Source organism: Castor canadensis, chromosome 14 (assembly GCF_047511655.1).
Source record: "Castor canadensis chromosome 14, mCasCan1.hap1v2, whole genome shotgun sequence".
Taxonomy (NCBI): domain Eukaryota; kingdom Metazoa; phylum Chordata; class Mammalia; order Rodentia; family Castoridae; genus Castor; species Castor canadensis.
Window position 1 is genome coordinate 9,895,004 of NC_133399.1, and position 23,591 is coordinate 9,918,594.

Sequence of the window (23,591 nt, forward strand, 5' to 3'; positions counted from 1 at the left end):
CAGTGAAACAAAGAAAAACAAGAGTTGGGGAAACTTACATGGAGACCAGAGAAGGGTCACCTGCCCCAGAGGTTAGAGCAGCCAATGAAATGAGATGTGATTCTGCATGGGACAAGCTGTACCCCCATTTCTGTAACCTGCCCTAAGTGGTATATAAGGCAGGCCCCCTTTGTTCTTGGGGCTTAGCCTTTGGACTCGAGTCTACTGAGTCTCTGCCAATTTGCTTAATAAACTTGCTTTCTGAAAGCTTTGGTGCCCTGTCTCTGTCCGAGCCCTCCTGCAACACTGAGACTATGTATTCTTAGAAGTGTTTGAACACAAAGTACAATGGTGCCTGCAACTTCGGTGGCATGCACCTCATCAGCTAGACTGAAAGAGGAGCTCAGTGTTTCCAAACAGTTTCCATGAGCAATATGTGATTTTTTGTTTTCAGTACTGGAGTTAGAACTTAGGCCCTATACCTTGAGTCACTCCACCAGCTTTTTTTGTGAAGGGTTTTTCATGACATGGTCTCATGAACTATTTTGCCAAGCCAGCTTCAAATAGCAATCTTCCTAATGTCTGTCTCCTGAGTAGCTGGGATTACAGGAATGAGCCACTAGCGCCAGCAATATTCTGTTCTATTCTTGGGGGGGGGTCTCTTAAACTATTCGGCCTAGCTGCTTGGAAGGAGAAGCCTCCCAATATCAGTCTCCTGTGTAGCCAGGATTAAAGGGATGGGCCATTGTTTCCCAGCAGCTATCCTGTCAAGCATTGTAACTCTCCCTTTCTTCAATCCAACTGAGATTCTCTTATGTTGTTCAATTTAAATTATTCATTTGAATCGTCTTCCAGAATTCACTCATGTCATGGGTGAGGACATTGTTTTGATTCTCTTTTCCCTAACCTGTCACACTACATGTTCATTGAGAGCACACACGGAACATTCTAAACTGACTGTCACCTTTGTAAATACCAGGAGTCTCAGCACAACCTTATAAATCCACACCTCAAATAGGCTGCATGGAAATTAAAGCTAATCTCAGTGCAAAAGGAAGTATCATTATTTAAGGAGTAACAATTGATAAAACTAAAGGTGACACTATTTAGAACAATTTCTTTCATATGAATGAAGTCCTCAAGAAAGCAATAAAGCTAACTGAAGTAGGAATAAGGACACTTGTTGAGAAAGGGACATTTAAGATGAGTCCCCAAATATTATATTAATATACACAGGCAGGGAAAAGGATTCAGAAAACATGGCAGAATAAAAGTATGATGATTTTATTTTCCCTCAGAAAAAAATTTTATTGCCAACACCTCTCCCATGTGGGTATTTTGGGTCTCAGGAGTCTACTAAAAGGTTGTCATTTTCAGAAAAAGGACTGGATGGTAAATTGTACTTAATTTTAGTCAGTTTCTACTCATCACAGTAACAATGACAGAAAGATGCACTGCATTGCAAAACCAATTGCATTAGTTTGAGAAGCCACTTGGTTGCAGAAAGTAGGTGTCCAAGTGAGCCAAACAAATCCTGTTTGGCAAATACTGAACATTTGTGCTGTCCTTCAATGTGACTCGTGGGGGCCATTGTTGTTGCACTCCATCCATTGTTATCTGGTCCCTGTCCTCCAGCTGATGTGATTTTCAAAGGACTGAAGTGTCCAGTGACTTTTACATTCATTTGTAATAGTCATGGTGAATCCCCCAGGTACAATGAATATATCCCAATAAAAAAGAATTGATTAAAAAAAGATTTTGTTTGTTAATGATTCATCTAAAGATGTGATGGTTTTGTCCTCTGTAACAATTTTTGAACATAGGCAGATGGCATTGTAGGATGCCTGTGTGGAAAGCCACAGGTCATAAGTTCAAACCCTGACAACTACTACACACACGCACACAGTATTTCTCAAAAAGTTTTGATCCAACTGGTTTCCCTGCAACATTGCACATGGACAGCTATGTTCTAAACAGCGGTATTTATGTATGGTAGTGTAATACTGACTCCCACATGGGTATCTTGCAAACACTGAATATCTATGTCACATTTACACAAGTTGCCAGTTTCTGAGTCACAATGCTAGACACCACAGGAAGCATGTTGGAGTCTGAAGTACTTCCATATCTATAATGGAATACTTTATAGATAGATAATGCATTATAGATTGGTACCCGTCTTTGTATGAATTAATTTTTGCTTCAAATATTCACATATTTGTTTTCAGTAAATTCACACAGGTCCCCCACAGACCTGTCATGTGACACAAATCAAATGATTGTCAGTAATGTGGAAAGAAGTTGTATGACCTGGGCAGGTCTCCAGGTCTTCTGAGTGCCTTCAGATGCATGACAAGACTCTCGGTGGAGAGAAAGTCTGTGACAATAAACACTGTGATGACACCTTTATATGTCTCTGCTCCAGTCAGATACAGGACAAGATGCATACTAGAGAGAAACTACAGGAATATAAGCAGTTTTCATTTCTTCCAGTTCCTTCCAAAGACATGAACAACTTCACAATGGAGAGAAACTCTATGTATGCAAGCAATGTGGAAAGCCTTTACTCATTCTGGTTCCCTTCTTATGCATGAAAGAATTCACACTTGAGAGAAACCCTATGCATGTAAGCATTGTAGAAAAACCTCTGCTTATTCCAATTCCCTTCAAAAACATGGAAGACTCCACACAGGAGAGAAACTCTGTGTGTCTCAGGCTTGTGGGAAAGCTTTCACTAATGTGTGCCCTGAGTTCAAGCCCCAGTACCTGCAAGCACCTGTGCTGCTTGCTTGAGATGGCTGTCACTTGAGTGATCCAGATTGGCTAGGCTTGAAAAGGACTGCCATACATTTGGTTAGAGATTTATTTCATCTGTCCTTGGAAGTAGAAAAGCAAAAACATAAAAAGAAAATATCAGTTCAAAGCCCAAATTCCTATCTTGGAACAATGTAAAATGTCCAGGTTGCTACAAAGTTTGCCAAGGTTTTCAGCCATGTTCAAACAGTGCATTTTTGTTCCGGTTGTTCCACAGTGTGCTGTCAGCTTACAGAAGGAGAAGGTCAGGCTCACAGAATGCTGTTCATGTAGAAGGAAGCAACACTAAAGATCTAGAAAACTTCCTGAATTTATGTTTGCTCACAGAAAGCCTTATAAAGTTAGTGACTCTCCCAGACAGCGTAACGAGGTTTGATTTTTATATGGTACATAAAGGTGGTCTAGTTTTGGTTAGTTTGGATTCTGGGGTGGGTGGGAAGAAAACACTCTTGAGTACAAAGACTTGTGAGAAATGCAGACACAATGTTCAAAGGAATCTAAACTTCAATTGGGCCAGCATGCCCATGGCTATATGTGTCATTCCAGCTACTCAGGAGGCAGACACCAGGAGGATAGCAGTTTGAAGCCACACCAGAGGAAACAGTTTCTGAAACCCTATTTTGAAAAACCCATCACATAAAAGGACTGGGATAGTGGTTCAATAGGTGAGAGTACCTACCTAGCAAGTGTGAGGACCTGAGTTCAACAACAACAAAATAATCTAAATAAAATAAAACTAAACTACCCCCACAAAAAACTTTAATTGAATAGGAAATGTGAGTTATATAAAACTGAATATGGTTGAGAACCTTTCATTGTACCCTGGAAAATTAACTTCACCTGGTATCACAACAAAAAATAATAGGTATTACAAGGTGCTTGTGACTCTCGACTGTAATCCTAGCTACTTGGGAGGCAGAGATCAGGAGGATTGGAATTCAAAGCCAGTCTGGACAAATAGCAGGATACATCAGAGCCCAGGTGCATTTTGGTATCCTCCCAACACACTCCCCATCAGGTACTGACAACCCCCACACACACCCTCTGAAATATCCCCTGTGTATCCAGACCAGAATAGCACTGGGTGTTGTCCACCCCCCCACACCAGAACTCCATCATGAGCAGCCTGAGCTCCAGTGCTTCCCAGGGCACAAGACTGCTGATGAGGAAGCAGGCACTTCCCTGCAAAGGCCAATGGCCTGGTGAAGAACAATGGACACTTATTCCCAAGGGCAAAGGGGAGTCACCTCCACTCAATGGAACATATGGGGCAGCTGAGGACACTGGTGATGTCATTGAGCCTGTAACCCCAAGCTAAGGTGCTGAGGCCAATGGGGAGGTCCCCCCTAAGAACATTTCTAAGAAGAAAAAGAAATTCTCCTTCAAGAAGCCTTTCAAATTGAGCAGCCTGTCCTTCAAGAGAAATAGGAAGGAGGGCGGGGGTGATTCTTCTGTCTCCTCCCCACAGAGGAAGAGAAGGAGCCGGGGGATATCAGCATCTGCAGCGACAAGAACACTGCCCAGGAAGGGAAGGCTGTGGATACTTCTGAGAGGAAGGAACCCCAGGTGCAGGGAGCAGAGGCTAGTGCTGCCTCCAAAGGAGGAGACACAGAAGAAGAGGCAGACCCCAGGGTGCAGAGCCATCCACTCCCACAGGGCTGGAGAGAGGTTCTGCATCAGTCAGCAGTGAGTGGGGTGGGGGCAGGTGGGTGATCTCTAAGCTGTAAAAATGGTGATGTCCTTGTGAGGTCACTGCCTGGACCTAGTGTCCAGACTGCCTTTTTGTTCCTAGAAAGGAAGGGGCTTCTTGTCCCCTCCTAGCCACCATCCCTCTCTTCTCTTCCCTCTGTGGATTCTCCCACCAGCCATCTTGGGCTTCCTCTTAAGGCCAGTAGAAGAGGGTCCCTTATAGTTTCCCAGGTTAGGTTAGTGATGAGAAATGCTCCTGTTCCTGGCCCTGCCTCTTTCCTTGTCCCCAACACTGCCATTGCTGGTTTTCTTCTCCAATTCTTTTCCAAGTAGGTATTATTTATCCTTCTCCCCAAATCCCTGAGCCATAAGTGGGGTGCTTATACTCCCAATCCCTGAGTGTCCAGTCTTCCCCTGTTGAGTTTTTTCAGTCTCTTGTGCTGTGCCTAGTCACACATGGGCTGAGGAGGACACTGTCCCTGTCTAGGTTTTTATAAGTGTCTTACTCAAGTTCAAACCTCCAGTTTGTGAATCAACTATGTTTCTTTTCTGACTTGGTAAGCAAGCAACAGGCTTTGTGGTGGGGAGGGAGATCTGTAATGTGAACAACTTCTTGTTGTCTTTTCTTCTCCCATTGTTGTAACTAACTTAATGGCCAAATACTAGATATGTACTTAAAAAAAATAATTGCTAAAACCATTCTCTTCTATCTATAACATTTGAAAAAGGAATAAATGCTGTCCCTTGGGAAAAAAAGACTACCCTAGATTCAACATCCAGAACAAAACACAAATAAGATTTAAAAATTTGTGAAAATGATATGCATTTCAGAAGGAACAAACAAACATGTCAATGGTCAAAAGTGACAGCACTGTCTAAAAAGACAAACAAGCAAACATGGTTGGCTAAACTGATTTAAAAAATGCAAACAATTAAGCCAACTTTCCTTAAGTTTCTTGCTTTCTCCAGACCTGGAATCTGTGGCCCACCATAAGCCTGAGCCAGCACACCATTTCCCTTAAAGACAGGCTGACTTCAGGGAGTAACCTTCTTGATCCTGGAGTTGACATTGATTCCTCCCTCATGCCCCCCTCCACACACACTATCTTTGAATCCTGTTTCCTCTTCCCTAGATAGAACAGCCACTTCACCCTCAACTTAGGAGAACTGAGGGACCTAACAACCAGGGCTTCCCACATGAGAGGGTCTTAGACAAAGACCCTAAGAAGAGGCAGTTGCCACCCACACAATTATCAGTGACAAGTAGGATCAGCAGAAACAGCTGTGGCCAACAAAACCAAAACTGGCTGAAAACTTCTCTAGAGACAGACAGTAAACTGACAGTGACCTCGAGGTTTTACAACCTTCCCTGCCCTGGTTTTAACCTCTCCGTGACATATTCGGTCACCCAGTTTGTGAATCTACTGTCCTTGGCTTTTTGGGCCAGTTCTAAAGCCTGCACAAACGTGAGGCCCAGACCTCATGCTGTAATTAATGGTGTGATTTTAGGTAGGAACCGCCTCAGAAATCACTGGCTTGGTTCAAAATGCATCTAGCTGGTGTCCTCCCTAGCTTTGGCTTGCTTTTAATAATCCTTGATGGGGGAACCCCATCGCCACCCTAAATCCTTTCTACCAGTGTCTGACCCAACACGGGCTGCTGCACCCCTGTTGCCACATCCCATCCAATACTGTCCCTTCTCCCGCCATCAGCTTTTCCTTTTTAAAATCGCATCTAGAAACAGTGAGAACTTGTCACAGAGGGTCCATCAGCCATGGTGTACAGGGACCACCATTTCCTGGCCAGTGGAGGATGTGGTGAAGACTTGGGAATCGGGGTTCAAGCCCGTGGGCACAAGCATGGCCTGGGGACTGGTCTTGGAATTCACATGCTTCCCCAACCCTGCAGATTCAAGAAAACCGGGCACCAATAAGGAAGAGACCCGGGGACACGCTCCCAACTCCCCAGCAGAGACCCGCACGAGGCGGGAGCCACCGTGACCACCCTCGCTGCGCCCCTGGGGACACGCAGGGCCGAGCTGTGCACAGGGCTCTGGGCGGCTGAGGTGGCCGCTCGCATCCCAAAGGGGACAACGCCAGCCGCGGTTCTGGCCCAGCCCCACCCTGCGGCCCACAGGAGCGAGGGCCAAGCGGATCCAGCGGCGGATGTGGACTTCAGCCCGGGGCTGCACAGAAGGCCGCATCCGCCACCTCTGCTGCCTTCCCGCGGTGCTGCCGCACGACGCCGACCTAAATCTCACCATGTCCCATCTTCACAGCATCGTCCCCAGGCTCCTGTGCTCAAATAACGCAGAACCAAAGAAGCTGGGACACCTGGGAACTGCCACCACGAAAGCCGGACTCAACCATGGTGGCTCGGAGTAAAGACTGTCCCGCTCTGCGCCGCGATGTCTCCATATATCCGCGCTCCTCATTGGACAGCGCCTCACAGATCAGCGTTCCTGATTGGCTGATGGTCCAGGCCCCTCCCTATTCAAGCCTGAGTGACAGAAGACCTGTCGGCTCCCTGACTGCGGAACACAAATGACAGGTTCCACTCACTGATCTGCCCAGTCCAGGCTTCCTCCCCTTAATCCGACCTGGCCAAGCCTTGGGTCTAATTGCATTTAGCCGAACCAGTCCAGACGTTCCAGAACAGACACTGCTTCTTACCACATCTCAGTAACCTCTTATGCTGTCATCTGAAATCACTATTTTTACCAAGTTTGTGGGGCTGTAGGCATGGATCAAGTAGTAAAGTACCTACCTGGAAAAAAAAGTTTGTGCTATTATAATTTAACCAGGTATTAATTTAGCAATAGAGGAACGAATTACATGTTGTCCTGATCAATACATTGTCTTTTCTACTTAAGTTAGGATGGGTTTTTATTTATGTACTTAAATTTTCTTGGTGGTATCAAGATTTCAACTCAGGGATCCACACTTTGCTAGGCACACTCTCTACTGCTTGAGTAATACCTTCAGGTTCAAACTTGGATTCTTTATTTCTCTCTTTTGTTTTGTGTTAACATATATAATCTGTACATATTATGTGATTTTCAGCTTAAGTTTTAACATGTATTTATTGTTCAAGGAGGTTTCGCTACACTTTTACTCTACAAGCACATAATGTACTTTTATCCTGTCTATTACTCCTTCTTATCGTCCCTCCCTTATTTCCCACATTTTAAAATTATTAATGGGTTTCATTGTGCTTTTTAAGGATGCATATAATGCACTCCTCCATATTCACCCTCTCATCAAATTCCTCTTTCTTTGCCTCTTTCCTCATATTTTCCACCCCAAACAGGCCCCCTTGTACATTCATGTGAAAGATGAAGATAATGCATATGAGAAGAAATGTCCGACATTCTCTTTCTGAGTCTGGTTTTGTAGCAGTCCCATAACAAATCAGCTCCATGACATCTTAGGAATGTAGAAGCTGCTGTGACCTTAGAGCAGAGAAGGAACTACTCAGCCAGATGACCAGGAGATAATGGAAGCCCACGTGTGCCAAGAATGGACCTATATGATTCCACTGGAAGCTGTTGTTTAGGTTAGGGTGGAAGCCTTGTATATATAAAACCCCCACTCCAGCACTCAGGGGGCACCCGGTTTCCAGACTGTGCTGTGTGTCTCTGTTCAGTCTTTCTCTATCAATAAGGTTTCTTTCCTGCCTGTAACTCCAGTGCTCCAGCCTCTCATTCTTGAGGGTACTCTGAGAGCAAGAACCCTTTAGTGAGTCCATGGATTATTACCCAGTGATGTCTCACACCCGTGACATCTTGGCAACCCATGAAGGGACCCTCTTCTCTCCTGGGTGAAAGGTTGGTATCAGTTGTGACTAACCAGAGACAGTCTGCCTGGGAAGTGACCATGATCATCCAGCACTCCCATAGACTCTGTCTACTGGAGAGTCACCCTGCTGTGGAGTAGCCAAAGGCAGAACGTTCTGGCTGCCCCTTTCCTTCTTCCCTCTATCAATTGGGATGTTTCTCCTGAAAGTGGAGGGCTTCACTCCCAGGTTATTGCTGTCGAACGAGGACCTGATGAATCTCCAATGGCCTTCTTATAGCATCTTAAAGAGGCCATTACAAAACACATCACATATTTATACACAATGGAATTTTACTCAGCCATGAAGAAGAATGAAATATTATCATTTGCAAGTAAATGGATGGAACTGGACAACATCGTCCTAAGCGAGGTTAGCCAGACTCAGAAGACCAAAAACATATTCTCCCTCATATGCAGACTTTAGATCTAGGGCAAAGGCAGTAATGCTGTTGGACTTGGGTCACACACTAAAGGCAGAGCACATACAGGAGGAATAGGGAAAGGTAGGGAACCCAAAACTTGAAAGTGTTTGATGTCCCCACTGCAGAGGAGCTAATACGGTAACCTTAAAATGATAGAGGTCCATATGGGAAGGTGACCACACTGACCAAGTACTGAAGCAGTCTGGTAGAGGTGAATCAATTTGGGTTGTAATACACTTGTGCATGGATCCAATGCTAGGAATGTCTCTGTATAGCTGTCCTTATCTCAGTCTTTCTTATTATTGCTTATGTCTTCAACAAAATTGGAGAAAAGGGAAGAACGGATTCTGCCTGGAAGCAAGGGGGTGGGGGGGAGAGGGACGGGGCAGGGGGCAGAGGGGAGAAGTGACCCAAACAATGTATGCACATATGAATAAATGAATAAAGAAAAAAAGACACCACAGTGGATCCTGAGTCGCAAGTCGTGGAGGTCCTCTTAAGAGACAAACAAATTCCTAACACAATTGGTCTAAGGCATTCATAGAAAACTTCAAAGCTGGTGGCCAAGGGCCACAAAATGTTAGACCAGCTGGTACAGACAGCTATTTTTGTATACTGTAATTGGGACCTTACTAAAAAGATAGAAAAAGACAAAAGACATCACAACTTAGTGTCCAGGGCCTCCTGGTCGAGTGCTCCAGTCCCTACAATTCCCCTATTCTGGCAGTACAAAATGGTCTCAATAAATGGAGGTTGGTAGAGGACTTCTGACTCATCAATGAGGCTGTAGTGACCCTGCACCCTGTGGTCCCTAATCCTTATTCTCTCGTGGCTCAGTTTCCCCCTGAAGCCCAATACTACTGTGTTGTGGATTTAAAGGATGCCTTCTTCTGCATACCTCTCCACCCTGACAGCCAACTGCCTTTTGCTTTTGAGGATCCCACCAAACCAGCAGGACAACTAACTTGAACAGTCCTGCCCCAGGGGTTTTTGGATAGTCCTCACATTTTTGGCTAGACACTGGCACGAGATTTAACAAGGGGGTTACTTTACTCCAATACATAGATGATCTTCTTTGTGATCCACTATTTCCCCACTATTTCCAGGATCATAGGGTCCCTATGAAACTCCCTGGCTGATCAGGGCTTTAAGGTTTCCAGCTCAGTTATGTAGCTGTAAAGTCAAATATCTTGGGTTGGTTCTTGAAAAACAAACTAGGTCCCTAGGCCCAGAGTGACTTAACCTAATTGTAAACTATCCTTTCCCTAAAGGCCTTCAACCTAAGGGCTAAGGGCTTTTCTGTGAGTCACTGGATTCTGCCAAATCTGGATTCCCAGCTATGCTGAGATTGCTCACCCCCGTATAGCTTTCAGCAAGAGGCTCAACGCTGTCAATCCCTCTTTGAGTGGGACAAACAGTCCCACCATTAAGCTCAAACAGTCTCTTGGCTCAGCCCCGGCCTTAAGCCTACCCACTCAAGACACTTTCCAGCTATATGTCTGTGAAAAAGGGGGTCTGGCCCTCAGAGTCATCACACAATGTTGAGGAAACACTATTCAAACTGTGGGGTTAAGAAAGTGAGACTTTGAGAGGTGAATAAGTCATGAGGATCTTCCCCTCATTAATGGAATGTTATTAACATGGCAGTTGGTGAGTTATTGCTAGACTAGAATCATCATAAGTGTTTTCTCTTGCCCCTACCATCTCACCCATACTTCCTTGCCTTTCTGCCATGTATCATGCAGCACAAAAGACCCTATCAGATTTTGGTGTCATGCTCTTAGACTTCCTAACCTCAAGAACCCTAAAAAGAAGTGGCTGGTGGAGTGGCTGAAGTGGTAGCATGCCTGCCTACCAGGCATCAGTTCAAACCCCAGTATTGCCAAAAAAAATCTGCATAAGAAATAAATTACATTGTTGGTTAAGTACCCAGTGTGAGGTATTCTGCCATAGAAACAAAAAATGGACTAAGACACTCATATTCTTGGTTGACATAAGAAACCATCGTTCCCATGAAAGATGTCTAAGGGCTGGTGGAGTGGCTCAAGTGGGAGAGCACTTGCCTAGAAAGTGTGAGGCCTTCAGTTCAAACCCCAGAATCCCAAAAACAGATGTCTAAGAAAGTCGCCACCCTGGCAGAGGGAACTGGAGAGCAGAAGGTCTTCTACAGCACAGACACTCTTGGAGAGATGTGATAAATTAAGAAAACTTAAATTTCCCAGGAGACAGAGGTAGCCCAGTATAAGGATCAAGTGCCTAAATGGAGGTAAACATCTGCATTTTGTCCCAGCTCCAGCTGTTGTGAACTTGGCACATTATGAATGTTATGTAGCCTCAGTTGCTTCAGCTGGAACCTGGAGCTCAAGGATAACTACACGTCATGAAGCCCTTGTGTGATTCAAGACTCTGATGTGCAGACAAAGGCCTGTGCACTGGTAGCACTCATCGAAGAGTTATGAAGTGTGATGACAGGGCATTGAGCACACACTTAGAACACTGACATCCATGCTAGAGGAATATTTCTTGTCATCAACACACAAACTGAGAATCAGGTCTGCAACAGGCACAAGAGCCACATAGATGATTTGGGCTCATCTTTTTTCTTAGGATACTTTGATTTTTGACAAAGAAGTATACACATGATATCCTGGATGTTTAAAAATGATAAGGCATGGATAATTGATTTGGAGCATGCTATGGTTTGGATACAAAAAGTATCACCAAATGCTCACAAGTTCAAAGCTTATTTGTTTGCTTCTGGGCTTTTTGTGGGTTATTCTTTTCTTCTTGTCAATGCCAGGGTTTGAACTCAGGGCCTCATTCTTTCTAGGCAGGCACTCTACCACCAGGCCTTTTTTGTGATGGGTATTTTTGAGATAGTGTTTTATGAACTATTTGCCCTGGGCTGGCTTGGAGCCATGATCTTCCTGATCTCTGCCTCATCAGTAGCTAGGGGAACATTCAAAATAATTTCTTCTAGATTTTTTGAAATATATAACACATTAACATTCTTTATAGTCACACTATTATGCAAAAGACCACCAGAATTATTTACTCCTATCTAACTGTAAATAAGTACTCACTGTCAGGCACTTGTGTCTCATGCCTGTAATCCCAGCTGCTTAGGAGGCTGAGATCAGGAGGACTGAAGTTTAAGGACAGCCCAGGCAAATAGTTCTAACACCAGTCCTACCAAAAATGCTAACAATGCATAAAACCAACAATTTTCCAGCTAAATGATCAATAAATAAAACCTTAGTAATGTGATTCCCATTTTAGGCAGAGTGAGGTTGTCAAGAGACTCAATGGCTCATGCCTGTAATCTTTCATACTCAGATCAGGACAATGGCAATTCAAAGCCAGCCTGGGTAAATAGTTCATGAGACCCTATCTTAAAAAACCCATCACAAAAAGAGGGCTTTGTGGAGTGGCTGAAGAAGTAAGAGTGCTTTGCCTAGCAAATGTGAGGCCCTGAGTCCAAACTCCAGTGCCACCAAAAGAAAGCAAACAAACTTTGTGTTGCCAATAAAAAAAAAAAAAGAAGTTGTGGTAAGATATCCCAAATAGAAAGGGTGAACAAAAATCTTTAATCACACCTCTTAAGAGTACACCGAGGGTTAAAACCTTATAAAAGTAAAAAACACAACAAAGGTGTCAGTTAAAACAAGTATTTTTATCTTCCTTTGAAATTCTCTCATGTAGTGGAATCCTAGCAAGACATGTCTTATGAAGAGGCTGGCTCATAACCAGACGTGGGTGGCTCACTCCAGCCTGTAATCCTAGCTAGTTGCGATGCTGAGATCAGGAGAATAGTGGTTCAAGGCCAGCCTGGGCAGATAGTTTTGAAGACCCTATTTCCAAAATAACAAGAGAAAAATGGACTGGAAGTGTGGCTCAAGTGATAGAGTACCTGCTTTGAAAGCATGAAGCCCTAAATTCAAAAAGTCATATATATATATATATACATATCATAGGTCATATATATATATATATGTGTATATATATATATATATCATAGGTCATTCTGATGGTAGATTTCTATACTATGTATTTCTCAATTTCACTCTTAGCTGGCTATGGTGGCTCATACCTGTAATCCTAGTTACTCGGGAGATAGAGATCAGTAGGATCTCCTTTTGAGGCCAGCCTGTGCAAAAAAACCAGTCAATGAGACCCTATCTCAATCAATAAAACCTGGGGCATGGTGGCATGTGTCTATCATCCCAGCTATGCGGGAAGTATAAATAGAAGGGTTGTGGTTCACGTCTGCCAAGGCATAAACACAACAAAACCCCATTTGAAATTCAGGGCTGGTGTAGTGGCTCAAGTGATAGAGTGCCTGCCAGCAAGTGTGAGGCCCTGAGTTCAAAATCCCAGTATAGCAAAAAAAAAAAAAGACAGGACAGTACAGTTCCAAAATTTCATCTGAGTCTGAGAGAGTGGTCACTGGTCAGAATTGATTGTCTTTTCATGCTGGGAGAAGGCAACACGATGCAGTTAAAGGTGTCATCTATGAAGAATGGTTTTATTTCTCCTTCTCAATCAGAATGCTTTTTATATTTCTTTGTTACCTTATGTTTCCTCTGCATCTGTTGGTTTGATCTTAGAACTTTTATGCTTTAGCCTGTTGAGGTGATGGATTATATCAAGTTGTTAAATCTATCTGTGTAACTTACTTTTAATGACTCCTACTGGGTTATTGTGTATAATTCTATTTATACATTGAGTGACAGAATTTGGTGTTATTGAGGCGTTTTTAAACTTTATTCATGAGATATTTGCTTTTGGTTTGTGTTGTTCATGTTGTATTTCTCTGGTTTTGGCACCATGACAATATGTGCCTTGTAACGTGAATTAGTGTTATGTCTTTTTTTTTCTTGGAAAAGATCATATTTTCATTAAATGTTAGGCAGAATAAGCCTTTCTGTTTGAAGAGTTATTATTTCAACATATTTTCCAGATAATCCTCTTTATATTGGCTATCTTTCATTAGCTGTGCTTTTGTAGATTGTTCTTTCCAGGAATTCACTTATTCCATTCAAGTAATTAAATTTATGGGCATGGAATTATTCATAATGAATGGTCTGTTTCACATTCCTGTGATTGGTAAGAAAGGCATTCCTTCCATTTTTGATGTGAATTTTTGTGTCATCTAATTAGCTTTGCTAAGTAAGGTTTATCAATTGTGATGATGCTTTTCAAAGAACCTACCTTTTCATTTTCCCAATTTAATGGATTGACTTTCTGCTTATAATTTTATTGATGTCTTCTGTAATTCTTATTTTTCTTGGCTTCATTGAAGATTATTTTTCTGCTCTCTGATTTTCTGAAGTGTTACGTTACACCACCAAGTTAAGATTTTTCTGTTTCTAGTGTGTGCATTCATTGCTTTATGTTTCTCCCTATATGCTGCTTTTTCTCCATCCCAGAAATGATGTTAAGATGCATAATCATTTTCCTGTGTTTTGGAACACTTAAATTTATTTTGAGACTTTCCTTTGGTAAATGTGCTATGTAACAAATTGGGAATTCATCTGCAGTTATTAGAGGTTTTCCAGCTATGTTTCTACAAATTCCAGTTTCATTTTGATATAGTCTGAGAGCATGCCTTACCTGATTTCTATCCCTTTAGATTGCTTAAGGTGTGTGTTGTAGCTCAGAACATGGTCTGTGTTCCTGAATGTCCTGTTTGTGTTGAAAATAACATGAATTCTGCAGTTGGATTAAGTATACTGCAATGTCAAATGGGTCTGAAAGATGGGTGAAGCTGTTGATTTCAACCATGTTGTTCCTAATTTTCTGCCTTCTTAATCTGCCAGTTGTGGTTAGAGGTGTGTTGAAGTCTCCAGATACAGTTGTGGATCTGTGGTTTCCCTTTTAGTTTTATGACTGTGCCTCATGTGATTTCATGCTGTGCTTAGCAGAATACATATAGAGGATTGTAATGTCTTCTTGGAGAACTGTTTTCTCATTATTTAATCCCTTTCTTTATGCTTTGCTATTTTCTTTGAGGTACAGTTTGACCAGTCTCGATTTAATCTCTACAGAGCTTTTGGGATTTTATATTGAATCTCCTCTCTCTCTCTCTCTCTCTCTCTCTCTCTCTCTCGGACTAGTGGACTAGTGGAGTGGCTCAAGGTATAGACCCTGAGTTTAAATACCAGTACCACAAAAAAATTCTTTTCATCCCCTTCCTCTCTTAGGTATTTTTGGATGTGACTGAAATTTGAACTCAGGGCCTCATGCTTGCAACACAGGCAATTTTTTTAATAGAGTCATGACTCCAGTCCATACTTTTGTTTATTTTGGAGATGGGGTCTGGCAAAGTGATTACCCAGACTGGCCTGCAACTGCGACCCTTCAGCTGTCTTCCTCACAAGTAGCCAGGGTTACAGGCATAAACCACTGACATCTGGTCAGTTCTTTATCTTAGGTATTTTGTCAAAGGAATGGAAAGTTAACACATTGATGGACCCTTTGACAAAAACATTAGTATAGATAGAAAGAAATCATGTAGGATTCATCACGATATAAGATTCTGAAGATGTTTTGGATATCTTCAGTGCTGCCCCTCCCAGCATAGGTCACAGTTCTAGGGCCTTCCATGTAGAATGATTTAATGATTCCAGGGCACATATGGGCTATTGAGCATCCCTGCACAGGCCCACCCACAATCTGTTCCCTCTGCTCTGATGCACAGTCACCCCAGTGTGACTCACAGTGACTAAAGCATGACTTGCTGGGCTGCTTGTGGAGGTGCAAAGGATTAGTATTTGTCCATGTGGTGCTAATCCTCTATGCGCAGGACAGTAGACCTGTACAGTCATGGCTTCCTGCACCTAGATGACAAAAGATATCTCAGTCTCATAGCCCAGCTCAAGCTTTCCAGAGAGATGAAGGCATCTCTGAGTTCCCAATGTGGCAATGTCCATCAGACCTGTGGGGATGGACTCACCACTTACAATTCTCCTAGGGGCAATGGCTACAGAAGCCTTGTGTAAGGGGACACTGCTGAGGCCACAGAACATAAGATTCACTGCATAAAGCACAAGCCTGGGAGAGGTGCAGGTCAGAGACTTCAGTGTGTGGGAGCTGAAACACTGGTTACAGTTAGCAATGCTGTAATCATGGGGCTTCCCAAGCCTTTGGTTATGCACTCAAACCTTGGGGTCCAGGTGAGGCATGGTGTCAAAGATAGGCTAATTTCCCCTTATCCTCAGTTTCCTTTTCCATGGTTTCAGTTATGCAATTTCAACCACAGTTTAAAAGAATTAAATTGAAAATTCCAGAAAGAAAATGTATGAGTGTAAAATTATTATAACAATGATAACTCTAATTCACCTCACTTTATCTCATGAGGCAGCCACTGCATCACCTCATAAGGGTGAGTACAGTAAAATAGAGTATTTTGAGGGAAAGAGTACTTTCACATAGCTTTTATAGTATTAAACTTTATCCCAGGCTTATAGGTTCAGGAATTAAAAAAAATCCATGGTGTGTAAGGGGCTCAGAAACACCAGCAGTTTAAGGTGTCCATGGGGGTGGTCTTGGAATGGACCTCCACATATCAAGGATACATCACAAGCAGACGTGCCACTGGTGCTAGTGTCTGCTTTGCATTAGCAGCACAATGAAGAAAGAGAAGAAGTTAACCAAGGATACAGGCAGGGTTATTGAATTGGGCACATACAGTTCCCAAAAAAATTCTCCCCTATTCTCGCAGCTCTCAATTTCTCTGGTTCTGGGAAGGGGAGGGGAGGAACAGCTCTTGAAGGTTGACTTCCTGGAGAGGCCATCATCATAGCCTGAAAAGAGGGGTACAGCATACAGGACAGTTTGAGTTCAAGGTGTCTCTTTGGCTCACCCCTCCACCGGTCAGAGAATGAGATCATCAAACAGAGATTCTTCTGCCATTTTTGGTCACTTCATGGAAGACTTGGCTCAAGTAGAAGGGGAACAGGAGCAAAATTGTAGCAGTGATGCATGACACACAGAGATACATAGCCTGGTGTTGGAGTGCAACTCTAGGGAACAGGGAAATCATCCTCCAGTTTGGAAGGCTGTCTGGAATCTTCTGTGTGCTTATTCAAAGTACCTGGTCCTGTACACAAGTCAGGTGCCCACTGCAGCTTCTATCACAGTGGTCCTCAACCTGTAGTGATTCTGCCCCTCATGACACACTGTGATACATGTACATACCTGTAGAAATGTTTCATGATCTGTGGAGTAGGTTTATTGTTATCTAGTGAGTTAATGACAAGGATTTTTTTTTTTTAGGTACTGGGGTTTGAACTCAGCACCTCATGCTTGCTAGGTAAGGCACTCTACCACTTGAGACACTTCATCAGCCCAATGGCAAGGATGTTGATACATCAGAGGACATGCCTGTAATCCTAATTACTCAGGAGACAGAGATCAGGAGGATCATGATTCAATGGTAGCTCTGGCTAAAAGCTCATGGGACCCTATCTTGAAAAAACCCATTGCAAAAAAGGGCTAGCAGAGTGGCTCAAGTTGTAAGAGAGCCTACCTAGCAAGCATGAGACCCTAACTTCAAACCCCAATGCTGCCACCTTTCAACACTGTTTATAAGCTGTAAATGAACAATATAGAATATGTGCTTGAGAAGCAGTGTCTGCTCTTACTAGGGCAGTGATGCATCATTCGAAAGGGCTTGCCAAACAGAAACTTGTGTCTCACTTTCCATGTGGTGACTCTGTGGGTTTTATAATGAGTATTTCCTAGTTCTGACATACAGTATGCTGGCCCATAATGAGCCATATGGATTAAGTGCTGGAAAAACAGAAATGATTCATTTAGGACAAAGCTGACTCACTCACAAAGTGTTGTGAAGAAGGGATGCTTGTGTCACATGCTCAGGTTCTGATTCTGTGTGTTTGAGAATTACTATGACTTGTTTCTTTGCCATTCTGTACCCAGGCTCATAAATGAGCAATGGAGATTAAGTGGTAGAAAAGCACAACCTGTTCTCTCAAGGTGAGAGGTGCCTCATTTACAAGGTACTGTCCAATAATGGATGCTCAGGGCACACTCACCCTTCTGAACAGGGGAATCTAGAATTGCTATTTCATGTCCACTGATGTACTGGAAATAGGTATGGAGAGCAATAGAGAAGGAGCAGTTGAAAATATGCATCACTCACACAGTGCTTCTGAAGTGTGGACTGACACCTGTGAAATGCCAAGGATGAATAAATTCCCCTTTTTTCAGTTATTTCAATCAGATAACTGATTCTAATAACAAAATACATGAGTAATACAAAGATATGATTTAATTAAATTTCCAACAACTAATAAAAATTCCTTCTTCAGTGACTTAAACATAGTTATTTCAAAAATACATTAGCAAGTGTGAAGTCCTGAATTCAAATCCAAGTGTCACCAACAATTCCCCAAAGGTAGATAAAAATTAGCCGTTTCACTATACCTGAAAAAAATCTAGGTTTACAAGTGGATCAGCATCGTTCAAAATGAAAAGAGATAAGACCCATAAAACTATTACCTATTTTGAACAAAAGGACAGAATTATGTTACCTTAACATTTCTTTTCAAGGGAGAAAGGAAGAAATAATTAGTCCAGAGATTTGCTTTAAGAATGAGCCCCTAGCGACAGGCTACAGGCAGTCAAACATGTAATCCTAGTTACTTGGGAGACATAGATCCAGGAGGATTGAGGTTTCCTACTACAGGAAAGTAGTTTGAGGGAATCCATCTCCAAAATAACCAGACCAAAATGGACTGGAGGAGTGTCTCAAGTTCCTGGTTTGCAAGCTGAAGCCCTGAATTCAAATCCCTGAAACAACAAGAAAAATAAAGAGCCACTGCTGGTGGGAGTGGCTCAAGTGGGAGAGTGCCTGCCTAGCCAAGTGCAGGGCCCTGAGTTCAAATCCCAGTGCTGCAAAAAGAAAGAAAGAAAGATAGAGCCACTAGGCCATAAACATGGCTGAAGAGGTACAGTGCAATAAACAGCAAGTGTGAGGACCCAAGTAAAACCCCAGTAGTACCAAAAATATATACCAGAAATAAAGAAATACAGATAGAGCTTTTATAACATTTCCTTTTGGTTGTACAACTTCTAGAGCATTCTAAGTAATACTAGCTCTAAGACATATTTATGAGATTCTAAACAATGAGGGGATTTTTAGTGTTACTGAATTTCTATACCCTGCCTAGATACCAAGAGTAGGGTTTATGGAGAAAAGGAAATAAAGTTTTATTAATTTGCCAGGTACATTCATGACAATAGTGGTGCAGTGAACCCAGGAAGTATAGGAGTGTACCAAAGGGAATTCAGGTTTTTAAGTGAAAGCCCAGGAACTCAGGCTTCCAAGTCTTTCCTGGATCACTGGCACTTCCTCAGAAGCTACATGTCTAGTTCACAAAGGCTCAATCTTTTCAGGTGTCAGAGAAATGAGGAGCATGGTGATGCAGAAGAAGAGAACAAAAAAAGGATATAGTAAACTTGATTCATTGAGTAATGCTGGCTAATAATTAAGAACTAAGCTAAAATTATACATGGCAGCATTTTTTTTTTGAGTTACTAGGGGTGAAACTCAGGGCCTGAAGCTTGTTAGGCAGGGGCTCTACTACCTGAGCCACTCTGCCAGCCCCTTTTTGTACTGGGTATTTTCAAGATAGGGTCTCTTGAATTATTTGACTGGGTTGGCTTGGAACCTCCATCCTCTTGATCTCATACTCCAGAGTAACGAGAATTATAGAAGTGACACACCAGTGCCTGGCATCCTGAACATTCATGGGAATCTTTTCCCTTTACAACTGTAACACCAAAGTATTTGTTTTAAATGATAACTTTGCATATTTTTTATTAAAAAGTTTTGATCTGAGTGCATTCTTGCAATTTGCTAAATGAAGATTTTGCAACATCCCTTCTACTGAGGATTTCTCAACACACTATGTTATTTTATGTACTTGAATTCAACAGCGCTGACTGGAGGCTTTCCCACAGTTTACATGATAGCCACTTCCATTGCCTACGCAGTGCCATGTTTGCTAGAAAGATCACGTCATAATGAGGCATTTCCACATTCTGTGTTTAGGAATTGTCTCCTGCATGGGTCCTCACATGTTCCTTAAGGGAACCAGAACAAATGAAGGATTTTCCACATTGCTTGCATTCATAGGGGTTTTCACCAGTGTGCATTTGTTCACGTCTTCACAGATTACTCTGCCAAATGAAAGCTTTGCCACACTTCTCACATACATAGGACATCTCTCCACTGTGATGTCGTTCATGTGCTCAAAAGCTGCTTAAAGAAATGAAGGCTTTCCCACATTGCTTACAAACATAGGGTTTCTCTCCACTGTGAATTTTTTCATGTTTTTGAACTTGAGTCAAAACAAGAAGTCATTCCCACATTCTGTACATACCCAGGGTTTCTCTCCAGTGTTTAGTTGTTCATGTATTTCAATGAAACAAGAGGAAGGAAAGGCTTTTCCACAGTGCTTACATACATAGGGTTTGTCACCACTGTGAGTAACTGCATGGGAGTGAAGAGAACTGCAATAAGGGAGTGCTTTACCACACTGCTTACATAGCCAATGTTTCTCTCCAGTGTCAATAATTTTATGCTTTTTAAAGTAATTGACACAACTGAAAACTTCCACATTGTATACACATATAGGATTTCTCTTCACTGAGAGTTATCTCATGCTTTCGTAGAGAACTGGAACAAATGAAGGCTTTTCCATATTGCTTACAACTGTAGGGTTTCTCTCCACTGTGCATCACTGCATGACATTGGAGGGAACTGGAATCAGTGAAAGCCTTCCCACAAGACTTACAACACATGGCTTCTCTCCCATGTGGATTTTGTCATGTATTAGAAAGGATCTGGAATGAGTAAAGGTTTTTCCACAATGTTTACAGGCAAAGGGTTTCACTCCCATGTGAATTCTTTCAGGTGTCTGAAGGGAATTGGAATGAATAAAGGTGTTCCCGCATTCCTTACATACACAGGGTTTCCTTTGTTGAGATCTTGTTGATGTCTTTGGAAGGAATTGGAAGAAATGAACACTTTCCCACACTGAGTACATTCCTGTGGTTTTCCCCTAGTGTGAGTCCTGTCCTGTATATGACTGGAACTGAGTCATCTAAAAGTGTCATCACACAGTTTATTGTCATAGGGTTTCTCTACAGGGAGGGCCATGTCACACTTCTGGAGGAACTTGGGAGATGTGGAGGCTTGCCCACACATCTTAGCTTCTCTCCATATTCCTGATACTCATCTGGTTTGTGTCCCATAAGACATCTGTGGGGAGTATTTACTGATGAATGAGAAATGAGGACTTTTTCACACAGGCAGTTTTCACATGGTGTTACTCCTGGATGAATTTTCTGTTTCACAAAATGCAGTGGTGTCTGGTTGACAAATTCAACACAATGACTACTTTCATTACATTCAAAGACTTTCTCTAACACTGCACGTGATGACCATGTTTGGTACTGTAATACTGTCTCCCACAGGGATATTTGGCAGTTAAAGTTTCTGAGATGACATCAATTTGACGCTAGATATTTTTATATTATTTTCTTGTTTCAAAATGTCCTATAGCAACAAAATTATGAGGAAACATTGCTGTCTGTTGTGAGTGCAATTTACCTTAGATTTGTCCTGAAGGTTTTGTACTCATGTTCAGCATTTCTCTCTTCCTGGACTTTTCCTAAAATTTAGACCCAGAAAACCTATGATGAATTATTCATCATTCCTAAATTCCTGCTATATGCCTGGCATAAACCCATCTTGCCTGCTGGATATTCACCAAAATGTTCCTTTTCTGTATTTCAAATCATGCAGCAGCATTGATAACCCAGAAACACTTGCTCTCTGATGACTAAGTAAAGGAATGATAATGTCCTTACCTACAGAGCCAGGCTCCTGAAGGTTTCCAGCATCACGTCCTTATAGAGCTTCTTTTGGAAAGTATCCAACAGAGCCCACTCTACCATGGTGAAGTTCACACTCACATCCTCAAAGGTTACCAACTCCTAAAACACCCACATACATTTCCAAGAGTCACAAGTACTGCAGCTCTAGACTTGGATCATAACCAGTTCACACTATGCTGTTTCCCAAATGTTCACTCCACTACAGTCACCACGCTCTTACACTCCATCCATTCTCACATCCTCTCATGCAGCAATCCTGATACTAGATTTGGATGATTTGGCAAAGCAACATCAAAACAGGGAAGTCCTCTGTGCTCATGGGTCACCCTAATTTCTCTTTGCATCCTGGGACTCTATTTTTTCTATAATAACTTCCTATCATTTACAGTGTACAACAGAGGGAACACCAACTGTCCTGAGGCTGCACATTCTTCCATGTGCTGAAGAGAAAAGTTTTATTGTTCCTGATGTCTGGGAAATCTTGTTCGGATGGATAACTCACTGGCTTACCTATAAAGGTGGATTGATTTTCTCCAAGAGATGAGTAAAGAATATGCTGTTTGTTTGACACCTGTTCTCCCTCTGAATGTTTGCAGTGTTCTCACATGCTCATTAGATGCAGTCTACTGATCAGAACCCAAATAACCCCTGCATGATGAAATACCATGCTGGTTTAACAGATATTATTTAATACTTCCTCACAACTTTGCTTGTTAAATTCTGGCCCTAGGGGCTCACACCTTTAATCCTAGCTACTCAGCTGGCAGAGATCAGTAGGATCAAAGTGTGAAACCATCCCAGGTAAATAGTTTGGAAGACCCTATCTCAAAAATAATAAACACAAAAAAGTGCAGGTGGAGTGGCTAAACTTGTACAGTATCTTTCTAGAAAGCATGAGGTCCTGAGTTCAAGAGCCAGTACCACCCGAAACAACAAAACAACTAAAAAGGAAACAACTTGCTCCTTATGGAACTGAGCATATCCTCTGGGGCTAAACTGAGAAATAGAAATTGGACATTTGTATGTGCCTCCTTATAAACTACTCTTAATGAAAAACTACACAGGACTCCTGAAGAATAATTCACTATGCCCATAAATAAAAATTATAGCTTTTATTTGGAAATGTCAACAAATAAAACAAGTGGAGGAATGGCACATGTCCTTAGAAACAGCTCACTGTCACCAAGATTTGTCATCTACACAGGTATATGAAATTCTGTAACATACCTTTCAACAGTTCAAAAAATAAAAAACAAAAAACCAACCAACAAAACAAAAAACTTTATCAAACTTACTAGGTATCATAAATGCTTAATTAATACTGAAAATAAGAAAGTGCTAGCTATTGTAATAATCAATAAAAGACTACCCTAGGTTCAGTTCCCAGGAACATAAAACAAATAAGGTTTCACAATACATGAACATATGTATTCAGAAGGAACAAAAAAAATGTCAGTGGTCAAAAGTCACATAATTGTGGACAAAAAGAAAATACCAAAGGACCCACAAAACAGTTCTACTGTTTTGAACTTGATTTAAAAAAATCCATGGTTTTAGTCAGGCACCATTAGCTTAGGCCTGTAATCATAGCTACTCCAGAGACAGAGATCAAGAGAATGGATGTTTGAAGCCAGTCCAGGCAAATACTTCAAGAGATCCTATCTGGAAAAATATCAAATACAAAAAACAGGACTGGTGGAGTACCTCAGAGACTATATGGCCTGCCTAGTAAGTGTGAGTTCAAACACCATTATCAACACAACAACAACAACAAATTCATGTTTTTTTTTATTATCTACTATAAACAACTAATCTTGACATAATTTTTTTTGGCATCACCGGAGTTTGAACTCTGGGCCTCCCAATTGCTAGGAAGGTGCTCTACCACTTGAGCCACTCCAACAGCCCCTAACCTTCAAATAAA

The 23,591-nt window shown here is 42.1% G+C and overlaps 1 protein-coding gene and 2 pseudogenes across 5 annotated transcripts in view; 2 read left to right on the forward strand and 1 right to left on the reverse strand.

Moving 5' to 3' along the window:
* The window catches only part of LOC109688271 (uncharacterized), a 123,457-nt gene that overhangs the window by 55,233 nt on the left and 44,633 nt on the right, over positions 1 to 23,591 (reverse strand). For 3 of the 5 annotated variants that reach the window (XR_012441059.1, XR_002212600.2, XM_074053371.1), the window contains exon 1: positions 6,743 to 6,900. The exons of the other annotated variants lie outside the window; for them this stretch is intronic. The gene's annotated coding sequence lies outside the window, so the exon portion shown is untranslated. Of the gene's footprint in view, positions 1 to 6,742; positions 6,901 to 23,591 lie in introns of those variants that run through there. 5 annotated transcript variants of the gene reach the window in all.
* On the forward strand, positions 1,675 to 3,082 carry LOC141416483 (small ribosomal subunit protein eS27-like pseudogene; annotated as a pseudogene).
* On the forward strand, positions 3,911 to 4,520 carry LOC141416484 (MARCKS-related protein-like; annotated as a pseudogene).